This window comes from Manis pentadactyla, chromosome 3 (assembly GCF_030020395.1).
Source record: "Manis pentadactyla isolate mManPen7 chromosome 3, mManPen7.hap1, whole genome shotgun sequence".
Lineage (NCBI taxonomy): Eukaryota > Metazoa > Chordata > Mammalia > Pholidota > Manidae > Manis > Manis pentadactyla.
Window position 1 is genome coordinate 50,384,857 of NC_080021.1, and position 14,889 is coordinate 50,399,745.

Below are 14,889 nucleotides of genomic sequence, written 5' to 3' on the forward strand. Positions count from 1 at the left end.
TAGAGTCAGGCTTCCATCCATTTAAATATTTAAGCAACTCAGCAATAAGAAATGCTCAATACATTGTTCAGCTTGGAGATATAATGCCCTCCAGTTAAGTTGGTTAATTCCTGGAAAACACATTTACTGGAAGATATAAATAAATATATGTCTTTTTTTATAACAGACCATTACCTTTTACACATAATGAATCACAAAATTCTGGCTTAGTAACCCATTTCTGCCTTTGTCCAGATCTAGAAAAGGTTATGGAAATACGCTTTTCTCATTCCTTTCCTCTACTTTCCTCTTCATCTTCCATCTGTTTTCTGTGTTCTTTTAATTTACCACTTATTCTTACCTTGGGAAATTTCCCTTGTGAATTTGTCTGCTTTTTAAATTTTTTAATGTAGTTTGTATAAGAGAAAAAATGGACTTGTGAATATTAGTGTTTTCAATAAAGCTGCATCTAATTGTAACTATTTGAGTGAAGGTAATTTTAATAAGCGAAAAATATATGGTGGTATGTATTCACAAAGCATATGTAGTCATATTCTTTTGAAGCATGTTGTATACTAGTTTGGAAAAAAATCTGACATAGTAGAAATGAAAAATATAGGAGGAGGGAGGTTAGTTGTTCAAGTTAATCCAAAGGTAGACAACATTTGTTTGTGATCACTTTTTTCCAAATCCTTTTTCTTTGATTCAAAAATTGACTAAATAATATGCCAGATGCCAGCATGATATTTCCAAATAGGAGCTACCATTTCTACTGACCATAAAAATTGCTTCCCTTGTGAAGACTGACTTGGGCCCAATATGTTAACTGTTTTGGAAACAAAATTATGCTCTGGAAAACCTATTAAATTGTGCTCCCTTCTCAGTACAGAATAACTCTCTGGATACATGTATTCCAACATTGCTGTGTATCTCACTATTATTTGTAGATGAGATGACAGAGTGAACATACAGTTAATCCCAAAACACAAAATGGAAACTCTAAAAAGAAAATTTCTATTATTCAACTTGTTTTGTATTTCATGCATACTGTAAAAATGTGAATTACATTATATCAATTTTATTTCTGTGTAATATACTAGGTTGCAGCTTTCTTTGGTTTAGTAATTCTGTTCGCCTTGATTTTATGAAAGGGATCCCAAAGTTTTTATTAGCACAGAGCATGCAAACAATGCTATGTATGTGATCATCATGCGGATGCTTACAGAATTGCTGGTCCTTTACAAAAGGTCAATGGAATCTAGTAGAAAACAGCTATCCATGTTACACTTGCTGTATAAGCTAAAATAAAATAAGAGGAAGGATGTGAACTAAAACACAGGACAGGCTCAGAGTGGAGTACCAAAAAGAAATTACATGATGATTTATAACATATAAATGGTGGATGAAGGTGTTTAGAAATTGGTAGGTTCATTGCTTATTATATTATATAACTTAAAAAAATAAAACTGCAAACCAAATAAATATATATTATTATATTGAGGTTGAAAATAATGATGGTATCTTTAAAAAAGTAGAGGAAATTTTCCAGGACAGTTAAATGTATTCAGTGTATATCTGCTCTAAGAAAACTCTCTACATGTTATAAAAGGATGCATGTATAAGATTTTTTGTTTGTTTAAAATAGCAAAATGTTGGATACAACCTTAATGTCTATAACTGGAGGATGGGCAAAAAAATAATTTATAGTCTCTTTCAACACAATATGAGACAGTAGCTAAAATAAATATACTACAGCTACATATGTTGTCATTATTTTGAATAATAAAAGAAGTTGCTGGGTTTTTTGTATTCTTTGAAATATAAGCATGTATAAGTGTTTAAATATGTACAGTAACTTGGTTTTCTAAGTATGTATGTAGTAAAAATACAAAAATAATCTAGGGAATGATAAACCTCTAAATGAGAGTACTGGCTATTTCTAGAGAAGCAAGAGGAAAGGAAATATGAATCAATAGTGGTACACTGTAATATTTAATCTTTATAATAACTTGTTTCCTAAAAATAGTAGTCTGAAACAAATATTACAATAGTTTAAGGTCTGCTACATCTTGGTAGTGAGTAGAAGGTAATGTTATAATATTTCTTGTATTTTCCAAGTATTTCATAGTTTTAAACTCTACAGAAAAAAGACAAAAAGTTCCACCCTTTTGAGGAAATTATTTTTGGTAATAAGTCTCCTTTTACTCATGCGCTTGGAGGTTACTATATATTATACCTCTAGTTGAGCTCAACCTTGATTAAAATAGTCTCTTAAGTGTGTTTTGAGAGCTGCTTGGAAGATATGTCTACTACAAACATATTCTCCTTCCCACAGTGTCGCCAATACCCTCCAGTGACTTCTTTCTCAAAAGCATCCTTAAGATGATGTGTGCTTAGAATTTAGATTTGAAACATTGATATTTCCAGATGAATAATAATATTTATTACAAATGAGTATATGTTAAATTTAATTTCACAATTACCTAACAATAATCTGTGTCCCACAGTGTTTGAATAGGGGATAGCTAAGTCCAGATCGGGTCTAACGTAGCAGCCAAAGGTAGTCTGGGCTCTTGTCACCTGTCAGTAGTAAGAAAGCAAGAAGGGAAAAGAATGTCAAAGTTGTATTAGAGGACTCTGTTAGAAATCTCAGCCTATCTGAGGAAAATGCTATTTCCCAAGCAGTTTACCTCAGGTCAATCTCTCATATGGGGGTGAACTCATTCATAACAAGCCCAGACAGTGTCATTTAGCTCCTGTTTGGAGGGCAAGGCTGGTGACTTCCTCCTGTGACTCTGCACTTCACTTGCCCTTATGGGAGACAGAATTGGGCCCAATATGTAGTTAGAGGAGATTAACACTTTTATATCATCTCTCTCTTCTGTGATTACTCATTCAACCTGTATTTTAGAGAAAAGAAGATTGTATATTTAAAGCTACATCTTTTTATTGCCTCCTGGATATTTGTTCACTTGCTGTCTAGGACTGGATTTGAGCTAATATTTTTGAGCAAGAGAGTCATGTTAAAGGAATATGACAGTCACCTGTTTTTACTTTTCACACAGTGCTTTAAGTTTTGGGAAGCAATGTTTGTCTCACAAATAGTGGAGGATTTAGAGACTTCAGAGTTAATAAATTCTAGATCCACTTACATCTCTTTCTTTGAATGATTCAAGGCAAGAAATAATTTTTCTTTTTCCTTTTAGTTCCTGGAAAACCAAAAAATAGATGAACCTGGTAGACTGTGCACCAGTCTGATAGTCTTCAGACATTTGACATTTATTTTCTGTCACACAGTAATGATTTGGGCAGTCAACTAAAATTCTCAGGATGGAAAATGAGGGATTCTCTTTTAAGAAAAAGCTGTCTTCTACAGAAAAAAATGAGGTAAGGATATTCCTGTTATGGCTTGACTTAGTATTGGTGTGGAGGTGTGGATATTTTACAGGTCAAACCATTTCTCCCAAAACCTCTTAAAAACTTCATAAAATAAAGTTAAATCAGGGATGTGCCTGACTCCTCTCATGTTTATGAGACCCTATTGTTTGTATATCTTCCTAATTCCATGATCACTGACATCACATTGTACCTTACAAGCAGCCAAACTAGATGAAAGCCATCAAACATTATAATTAAGGGCTTCATATTCTTCCCTGGAATGCTAGCTGTTAAATGTTTACCTTTTCTTGTAATCAATACCTTTACGTGTATCACATCTATTATTATTATTATCTCATCCATAATATTTTAAAAGACTGGACTCACATTGTAGCAAATGGCTCCTTCAAAAATTTAGTTATCAATAAAAATTTAGAACCCAAAGTTAAAGAAAGAGGGTACATAATCATATTTTCTTTATACTCACTTCCTAGTTCTTTTGAATCCACAATAATTTTTAAAGGATTATGGCATACAAAAATCTTAATAGTACCCATATAAAAATATGTGGCTTAGTTCCTAAATACGGCTTGAATTTTATTTGGTTATCTTACTAATTAGGGATTTGTGGGCATTGATGAAGAAAGCAATTAGGGATCTTCATGAAGAATTAAACTTTCTTCTGGGAACAAATAATTCTGGAAGAAAAGAGTCAATTTGCCTTTGTTTTCAAGAGCAGTAGTCAAGGCTGGAGGGATGAACTGGTTCTTAATATGGTATAGCATTCATCATTGCAGTTGTCTTCCCACACAGCTTTCTTAGACACAGTCTTTAATTCTAAGGAAAAGGCATGTGGTAAAATAGACCTACTAGAAGAAAAGATATGTGCAATAAAATGCATTTAAGAGCTTAAGAGCAAAGCATATTTGAGCCAGCAGCTTTGGCTGTAAAAGAAGACAAGTTATCTGACGGCTGTTGAAAGGAAATGGTGTGCTAACAGCTTCAGCAACATCAGGCAAGGGTGCTCTATGGGCAAGCAGAGCAGACATCAGCAGCCTCCTGGCCTACAATAAGCACCAGGAGCACTACACCTTTGGCAGGCAGTGGCAGCTTAACTGCTGTAGGTCTTGGCACAGTGGTGACCAAATTCACTATGGAGAGCTGAAGTAAGAGCATGAGGGGTCAGAATCCCAGGAAATTTGTATGAAAGATAGATGTGAGACACCTCTTGGAGATTCTTAAAACTATTTTAGAAGAATTTAAGTGAGGCTGAGATACCTTTAGTTCAGGGAAAGTTACAAATAGAGAAATATTAGTTCCAATTGTGACCTTATTTTAGTCTTCAGGTTGCTGTGATCCTAAAAGCATAAATTACACATATGTAATATAATAACATAGTAGAGGACCCTAGAAGTTAGTGAATGAAGAAGGCAACCTTGTTTGTCTTGCTTATGGCCATGTCTATGAGGCTTTGCTATTTGTATAAGTCCCTAATAAATTTTTATTACTCTCAGATATTGATTTTGTTCAAATGTCCCATGTCAAATAACTAATAGCCAAGAAAAGTACTGTATAGCAAGATATTAAAGGTAGATGAAGTCTCTACCTTTCAGTGCCTTTTTTTTTTCACCGCTAATAGATTCTGAAGTGAATCTATTAGCTGTAAGCTAATAATGTGTTCCTATGCAAAGTCTTGATGCTTTTAGTGTATACCGGGATCTTATAGGAATATTTCGTGTGTGTGTGTGTACACACACACACACACACACATTAAATATATCAAGTAGTAATCAACTGTTTCTGCTTATGGCTGCTGAGTATAACTAGCCAACAAAGATAGATTTTAATAGGATCCCTTGAAAAAGCTTGGTGAATTGCACTGATCCACCTAGTCACCCGACCAGAAATCCAGCAGTTGTTTTAGCCTCCCCTCCCCTCCCCAGTTAATCAGAAACAAGACTTGACAATTCACTGCAGATACCTAGTTTCAAGTATCTATACCTCTCTCCTGTACTATGACAATAACTTTACTGTTTTTCCTGCCTCTAGTCTTCTTTCCAATCTATCCTCCCACAGTGCTATCATACTAACATGCAAATCTTCTGCTAAAACTTGACTTCAGTGGCTCCTGTCTCAGTTGGACCCTCATCTCCCTTGACTTCTTTTAAAGCAAAAGTGAACATTAACAAAATAAATATATGTGAATCTTAAACTGTTCTAAAAATATCTTAGTAAAAAAAGATGCTGTGTAAATAAATAAACAGATAAATATTTCCTTATGTTCTTGGAATTGAGAAATATTTCTTTAATGGTACTAGTACTACCAACACTATTACAAATAATTATAATACCCAGTAATGCTCACTGAGAATACTATTTTCCTTGTTTTAAGGCCTTATTGTTTTGAGCACTTGACATGTGCTAAGTAATTCAATCCTTATGACCATCTTAGAAGTAAATTCTATTATTGCCCGTTCTTGGATGACAAAGTAGCATTTAACATTGCAAAAAACATTCCTTCAATATGTGACAGGTGGGTTTTCAATCCTGGAGGGCTGTCTTCTGAGCCTATGCTTTTTAATCACTATTATATACAAATTACAAGACATTTAGGAAAATATGAACCAATTTGATTTCATTAAAATTAAAAACATTTGAATAGCAGCAACCATAACAATCCATGGGTATATATATACAATATCACATATATTAAATAAAAAGTCCTACATACCAATAAGAAAAAAATGACCAATAAAAAGCAAAAGATATGAACATGCAAATCACAGAAAAGAAAACTTTAATATCCAATAAACATATGATTAACTTCCCCAGTGGTGGGAAAATTTAAATTAAACCACAATGAGATACCAATTCATGCTCAAGTTAGCACTCTGTTTTGCCAAAGATGGGGGGTGGTAAATTAATATGCAGTGCTGGTGGGAATGTAAGTTGATAGAACCACACTGTCAGTGAGAGAACTGTCAGTACCTAGTGAAACTGAAGCTATGCATAATCTACAACCCAGAAATTTTATCTCTAAATTTTATAGATAGAACTGTGTACTCATTTACAAAGGTAATATGTATAAATATGTTTATTAGAATAATATTTGTAAGAGTCTTAACAGTGTGAACAGCCCAACTATCCTTAGTAGAATGAATAAATAAGCTGTGATTTATTTATTTTTGGAATGCATACTAATTAATATAAATTACATCTACATATGGCTATGATAAAATAATTAACTGCAAAAATGCATGTATCATAATGTCATCATTTATGTGCATTTTAAACCATGTAAACATTTTAAAATATAAAAGATTCAATGAGCATGATATATACAATTCATAATAGTGTTATCTTTTGTTGAAGGAGGGAGAAAATTCGGAACAAAAGAATAGGATTTTATCTACACTTGTTATATTTATTTCTAAATAAAATTATTTATTTCTAAATAAAAATTTTGAAGGAAATATTGCAAAATTCCAATATCTGTTAAATCTGGGTGATAGGTACATGGGTGCTGCTATTTTACTGTTGAATGAATTTTTGTATTTTTATATTATCCAATGCATTTGGTATGTAGTTCAATGTGTTTTTCATATTCACTATTAAAACTTTAGAAACAACACAAACCCCCTTCCCCCCACCCCCAAAAAAAGCAAAGAAAGAAAGAGAAATGGCTGAGGCACATGTTTTTCTCATCCTCTGGGGCAGAGGCAATCAGGCTGGGAAAATGTTGCTTCATTCCTGGTGGTTCCTTTAATAGTTTTTCCACCACTGCATATGAACCATTATTCATTTCCCTTAAAAATATATGTTGAGACTCTGTTATTTTCCAGGTATTGCAGTAGTCTGCTGTGTTTGACTTATCAGAGTTTTAAACACTGTTTTATTCATGTGGATACACTGCAATGCCAGGGGAAGAATCTAAGTATAGCTAAAAGGCAAGACTTTTTTTCTCCCAAGTTTTTCTATTTTCATTGGAGTCTTGGGACAATTTCTATTAGAGACTGCATTATACAACTACCACAAGCCTCTACCAACGAGTGTCACAAATATTCATTATTTGTTGTCCCCAAACTAAATTAAGGGGGACTTTTTCCTTTGACACGTTTGTTTCAGATTCTTAAGAGTTTGCATTATATTTATAATGAGAATTTCTGTTGAATTCTGATATAATTGTTTAAATTTGAGCATCTGACACTAAAAGGAAGAACTAAACTGTAGCAAAATTAGCCTCTTTTATCCCTCCCTACCTTCCCACCTTTGCCTCTACCCTCACCAAATGTTAGATAAAAAAAGCCAGAATTATTAGATGGTTATAAATGCAAAAAACAATTTTCATGTTTTTAAATTAAGAAAGAAAAACCTACAATGTACCATTATGAAATAGAAAATCATTTTCTAAATGGAATGTAAAGGGAGATGCCAGAGAATTTGAGTTCCAGGCCATTCAAAATTCAAGTGATGCCTTAGACTTGGTTCCCTGGAAACTATGAGATACATGGTTGCGTATAAAACAGTACCGGGACTTGGTCTTGGTCAGTACATCTCTCAGAAAAAGCAAAATGAGTAGAGCAGGAAATGGCAGAAGCAGAAGCTGACCAGCAGTATATCTGCAACTTGGCTGTACCGCATGCTCTGGGGTTGGTGTGGCCTTTCAAGGATGTCCCCAAGTTATGTATTCTTTTATCAGCCAGTCACTGACCATGACCATCTCTGGGAGGAAGTGTAACCTTGAGCAAGGTGGTTCCCTTTGACCAAGGGCAAGCTCACGAGGGAAGCAGCTGCCAAGTCTTCGGTTGGGATATTCTTCGTAGCTGGGAGTTGGGTACGTTGACCATGAACAGGGAGTCTGGGCAGGGCACTGCTAAAGATCTCCATGCTCACGCTACCCTACCTTTGATCTTCCTTCAAGAGGTAGGAATCTAACTGGGTGAGAGATTCAGTCATGAAACAAGGCTCTGTGATAAGTTAAAAAAAAAAAAAAGAGTATCTGTTTCATAGTTTACATGGAAATAAGACAGGTGAGAGTTTGAAGGTTTGTTTTTAAGACCTCACGAGAATATTCAGTCACTAACATGGTTACCCTAAGCTGCCACTTTGAGGTAGTCCATATCCATACAAGGATATTTCTTAAGGGATGTAGTCAGTCCCCAGGGGCAGTGTGGAGATGGAGAGAACAAGGCTATGTTACTGAGTTATAGAGGTTCAATTTAGGTAAGTTTCCTTCCTTGATCTTAGTAACTCTTCTATTGAACTTCTTGAATTTTTTGGTAGTATTCTTCCATCCTTTGATTACCAGATAGAATTTTCTGATGGGCTTTCCCAGTTTTTTAAATGAATAACATATTTATGGAATGAATGAATTAGCATTCATTGGTGATCAGGAGTTTAGATTTATTTGAATTTCCAGTCTTTCAAATACTGATCAGATTCTAACCTCCAGATTATGAAAACTTTTTTGGAATTAATATCTACTTAAATGAAATACCTATAGACACTTATACTTGATGAATTGTGTAAATTCCTAAAGAGTAATCTTAAATTAGTTTGTTTAAATTAATGATTCTGTGATTCTAAGGCTAGAAGGTATCCTTATGGAAAAAAAACATTCATTTTGAAATAAGACATACCTAGGTTAGGTTTTGAAAATATTATTTATTAGTTTTCTGACATTGGGCAAGTCTTTTAACTTCCTTAAGCCACAATTTTGTTATCTATAAAATGTAAATAATGATAGAACTTTTTTGTAGAGTTTTAAATTATACATAATACATGGCATAACAAAAGGCTTAATAAATGCTAATTGTCTTCCTTTTATGAATAATTTAGTTAAAAGTCAGTTGGGATTATACCATCAATATCTGAAAATTAAAAAATATTCATTTTATAATTTAGTATCTCACTTGATAATCTCAGATAAACCAATGAAGTTACCTATTGATAAAAGATTTCATGCAAAAATTTTCATTAGAGCAATAAAATACATCAGTTGTGAATCTTTGTCAGGTGGTAGTTATTCTGGTAGTACTGTTGCTAGGCAGCTGCATCTGGGAGGTCTCTCCCTGCGCACCAGGTGAAACTCCAACCTGGACCGGGCGGGGGAGGGTTCTTGGCTCTGAAAGAGAAATAATTCTTGACGAGGTCCTAAGAGTGTAGGTAAGGAAGGTATTAAAGCGAGAGTATCAGGGAATGATAGCTGCCTTGCAGGCAGCTGAGAACAGGAAACTGCAGAGGGAAAGAGAATGTTTGCTCAACTTTTTCTCAGCACAGGGCAGATTCCCTTGCCATCTCTTAAAGCCAGGGTCACTTGAAGTCCTGTGTCTGCTTGGATTGGATCTGCCCGGCGCGGGACTAGCCCCTACCAGCCCGGAATTTGGAGAGCCGCGGAACATGGGATAGAGTGAGATTATGTTCTGAGAGCTTCCCAAAGAAGGGAGGTTTTCAGGCACCCTCCTGGGGCTGCAGTTCCCTCCGGGTCACCCAGGCAATGGGAACTTGCAGATCCAAGTCTGAGCTCTCAGCAGCTCCTCCCTGCTTAACAGGAGAAAAGCGGAGACTAAGCGAAGACTTAGAATGAAATAGCAAAGAAACAAAGACGCTTACCACTAGAAAAGTACAGAGACAAAACACAATTAAGTTGGGCAGTGAGAAAGCTTTATTTAAAGTTGCGCACTTAAAGAGAGAAAAAGTGCGGTCATCCTCAAAGAGGGGGCACCCAGAAAGGTTGGGGGTTCCCTCTTTTAAGAATTTTTCGAAGGGCCAGGGGGTGAAAACTTGTAGAGTGTTCTCAAAATGCTTATCTCTGGTGAGAGACATTCAGTCTCTTCTATTATCAGTCCTCCAGGTAATTAGGCAAAGTTAACTTAATACAAGAAATTTACTGATCCCGTTGCTGCCTAGGATAGCAGCTTCCCTCTGGGAGGGAACATATCAATCAGGGCTGCCTGCCCTGCTCCCAAAGTGGGCTGAGTTATTATCTGTTTGCTAAAGAATATGTTAGGAATCTTCCTAACTTTCTGGTTTTTAAAACGAAATCTTGGTTTTAAAATTGAATACCTCCTGTTCTTACTATATATATTTTTTATATCTCAGCTTTTTTGGACAATTAATCTTGATGCTTGTCTCCTGTCTCTGCCCTCTATCAATATTGTGAAAGCAAAAATTCCACCAAAGTTGAACAGGCAAGGGAGACTTTGCTCAAGGCCACTTCAGTAGGGAAGAGAGACAGTTTGAATTTAATTCCACTGAAAAAAAGAGTGGGATGATTTTTAAGCTCTACAGAAAGGGGGAGAACACAGGCCATCTGTGTTGTTAATTGGCTTACCCCAAGAAAAAGTAAACTTTCTAGTATTTTTATGACGGGAGGTAGTTTTACAACCAGGATCAAAGCATCCACCAAAGTTAGGCTTCTATCCCCCACAGAGAATGGGAGATGGGGTACAGCTCCCTTGATAAACATTTCGGAGAGAAGGTTCACGAGTCCTTGTGAATGGACATTCCTAGATTATAAAACTCTCAAGAGGCTTTAAAAAAGGTTTGCATCTCAAAGAGGCAAATACAAATTTACAATGACAAGTTTTTTTTTAAATAAATGCTTTAAGAAATGGGAATTCAGGGCCAAAAGTCCGGAAAAGCCAGTCTGAAGTTTAGTTAAGCTCTTTACAGATGTTTAAAATTGTCTTGGCCAATATGTAGGAAGCTATTTTTGAGAAATGCACATGAGCCCTAAAAATCCAATTTTATTAGCAAATTTAAAGTAGCAGTTTAAAACTCTTACAACTTCCACATCTCACTGTACTTTTGTGATTCTCAGGCCTATTTTTTAATGGTATATCTTAAGAAGGAGTGGGAACCATACTGTATTATTTTGTCCATATCTTTACTTCCTAAGTATGACCATGATACTCATCTATCAGTGATGTCTCTATAAAATATTTTAAATAGGAAAAGAGGGTTGATCAATTATGACATATTGAAGTATAAATTGAAACTATATATTTTTTAAGTTAGGTCAAAAGACATTTTAACTTTTGGTCTTCTTTCTACACAGAGATAAAAGACACATAAGATAGATTAAAAAAGGGTGAAACACCCATGGAAAAATTCTGTATCAGTTTTCTAGGAAATTCAGTTTGTTAAAACAGATTTGACTTTCATAGAGTCTGAGTTAGTTAACTTAGGGTGCACTTGACATTTGTTAATTAAAACAGTTAGCCAAGGCATAGAACTAAAACATAAATCATACTGTGCATTTAAAAAATTTACAGTAATTTCTAAGAATTGTCATAAATAATGTGGATTTTTATCTTAGAAGATAAATATATAAACATATACTATAAAAGATGGGAGGATATATGCAAAATAAAAATGATGTATACAATGAAGGGATGGAGGGTGGGAAATGGAGAACAATTCAATTAAAATACATTCAGCTCATCCAAATACTGCTATAGTAATTGTTTAACATCTGTACCTTAATGTCAATAATGTGATAAATTATGAATTCTAATAATAAAACCAAACTAGAAATCTTAGAACTTCAAGATCTTTAAGGCATTGTAAATAAAATAAATCCTATAGTACTAAACATTAAGTTACAAGTTCTTTTCCTTTTGCAATCTTAGGAAAGGGAGGTAAGGATAACTTTCAGAAGAGCTTCATGATTGTAAAATCACAGACCTTATCCTTTTCAAGGCTGAAATGATAATGGAATTGAATATTCTTGGCAAATAATTCATCAATGAGTGATAAAGTTAAAAATGACACTTGAGAACTAAGGGATTTCAGCAGGCAGAAAGAAACTGTGAGTGAGAGGAGCTGCCATAATACCTACTTTATATGCTGAGTGATAAAATGAAATGCTGAGAACTTACTACAGGGCTGTGGAACCTTCCACTTTCGGTGTTTTTCTGAGATCTAATTTCCTTTTCTTTCTTTTACTCCTGACCCTTCACCATTTTATTAAACCAATATTGACAGTTTCCTAACTTTTCCCCCCTAAAGAACATGTTATATTCTCAAATCATCAGTTGACTGTCCTTTTGACTATCATAGCCATTTCCTTATACAGGAAAGAAATTGGGAAAAGAAAAGGATAAAGGAAATCTGCCATTATCAAATTAGAAAAACAGAGGTTTTATAGAACATCACCAATAAAGATATTGGAAACTCAGACAAATTTCATTTTTGTTTTATAAAACCTTTTAGTGAAGTATACAATACAAATGCATACTTCATTCACCATGCAAACAAACCTGTATAGTAACAGATCTAGAAACAAATAAACGAAACAGCAGGACCCAAGACCCTCCTATGTGCTTCTTCTAGACACTACCTCCATGGTTTCTAATGATATACATTAATTTTGGTTTTTTTTGTACTTTAATAAATGGAATCATGGAATTTATATGTACTTATGTCTACCTTATGTGGCCCATTCAATATTATATTTCTGAATTCTTCTATATTATTAAGAGTAATTGTAAATGATATATCCCCATTTTGTACACTATCCAATGTGTGGACACCAAAATGTATTTATCCCTTCAACTATTGATGTCTAGTTAAGCTTTTCCAGTATAAACTATTATAAATGTTATTATTATGAGCAAATAATATTACCATAAACTCATTTTTGTAATGATTACCTTGTTTTTGTTGTGGATTACATTGAGTCATGGGGTATGCATATGTTTGGCAGAAGTAAACAGGTGATTTTCCAAAGTGGTTTTACTGATTTACATTCATATCAGAATCTAGGACAATTTCAGCTACTCCATAAACTTGTCAAACTTCTATTTTTTGTCTTTTAAAAATTTTAGCCATTATGATGAATGTGTAGTGATATATCAATCTGATTTTTGTTTTCCCTGATGTTTCTATCTTTACACATGTCTATTAGCCGTGGATATTGTCTTCTATAAAATATCTTTCAAGTCTTTTGCCCATTTTTTTTTTTCTCGGTCGTCTCTTTTTCTTGTTCTTTGCAATAAAATTGCAAATATTTTATATCTTTTTTCAATATCGAGTTGAATTTTCTTTCCTTAATGGTGTCTTTTGACATACAGTTTACCAACTTTTTTCATCTTGTGTTGTTTTTTTATAGCATTTCAATAAAATGTTAACCTATTCGAAAGTCACAAGATGGTTCTCCATTGTTTTCTGCTGGAAGCTTTCTTGTTTAATTTTCACATTTGGATTTACAGTCCATCTGGGCAAGCTTTTTTTTTCCAGCCACATATTTTTTTTCCCAATGTTTATATATGAATGAGTAAGAACCATTTTTTGAAAAGATCATAGATTCCCTCCACTCTACTACAAATTAGGCAACCATATATAGAGTGGGGCTTGTTTCATGTTCTCTATTCTGTTCCATTGGTCTGATTGTCTGTTATTGCACCACTGTCATATTGTTTATAATGGTTCTTTTTATCTGGTGGTATAATTTTTCCACTTTTTTTCTCTTTTAAGCTTGACCTGTCTTTTCTTGGTTGTCCTCTGTATTTTCATATAAATTCTAGAATCAACTTGACATTTTCTTCAAAAGAAAAACTACTGGACTTTTGATTGGTATTGCATTGAACCTATAGATTTGGAGGAATTTGCATATTGATAATATTGGGGTTACCAGTATATGAATATATCTGCTTATTTAGATCTTCTTTAATTTTTCCCAGCAATGTTTTATAGTTTTTAATGAAAGAGCTTACAAAGTTTAATTAAATACATTGCTAGATATTTTATATTTAAAAAATATTTTTTCTCTATGTTTAATGCTTACATATTATAAGTGAGTTTCTAAATGGACTATTAATCCTATAACCTTTGTAAAGTCACCTACTAATTCTAGTAGTTTTTTGATTCCTTCTACCTCCACTTCCAACTTAAGTATGCAATCATGTTATCTTGGAATTGTGAATTTTGTTTCTTCCTTCCAAATCCCTATGTCTTTTTTTTTTCTTCTTCTTTCTGGATTGCACTGGCTGGGAATACAGTTGTCTAGAGTGGTGATAGTGAATGTTATTGTCTCAATCACCATCTCAGAAGGAAAGTTTTAAATGTTTATTAAGTGTGGTGTTTGTGGAGGCTTTTTGATAAATATACTTTATAGAGAGAGGACTTTTCTGCCTATTTGTAATATATTAATTTTTTAGTAGGCCATGAATTTTATAAGTACTCTTTTGAATTATTGAGAGATCTTATGATTTATTTTATTTTTCATTTTCTCTTTTAATGTATATGTCTTAAGTTGGATTTCCTCAAACTGGATCTGAGAGCAATATTGACATGAAAACTATTCATTAGAAACTATTCCTACAAGAATGCAGAATAGGTAGCAGAATGGGTAAATTGACCAGACACAGGTAACATATTGTAACTCTGGGAGAAAATAAGTTCCCAGCCTGGGGAAAATTACATTTGAAGCAGAAATCAGTAAATAAAGTGGGAGAAACCATTGATTACTTCTAAGCAGTTGTCCACTTCTGCTCGCCCGTGTCTCTGGTGACCCGGCTGCAGAAGAGG

At 34.0% G+C, this 14,889-nt stretch overlaps 1 long non-coding RNA gene across 1 annotated transcript in view; it reads left to right on the plus strand.

Annotated features, from left to right (window-relative positions):
- The first annotated feature begins 3,277 nt into the window (after positions 1–3,277).
- LOC118935812 (uncharacterized) overlaps positions 3,278–14,889 on the plus strand; it is a 28,479-nt gene continuing 16,867 nt past the window's right edge. The window contains exon 1 of the long non-coding RNA XR_008996768.1: positions 3,278–3,366. This is a non-coding gene — a long non-coding RNA (uncharacterized LOC118935812). The remainder of the gene's footprint in view (positions 3,367–14,889) is intronic.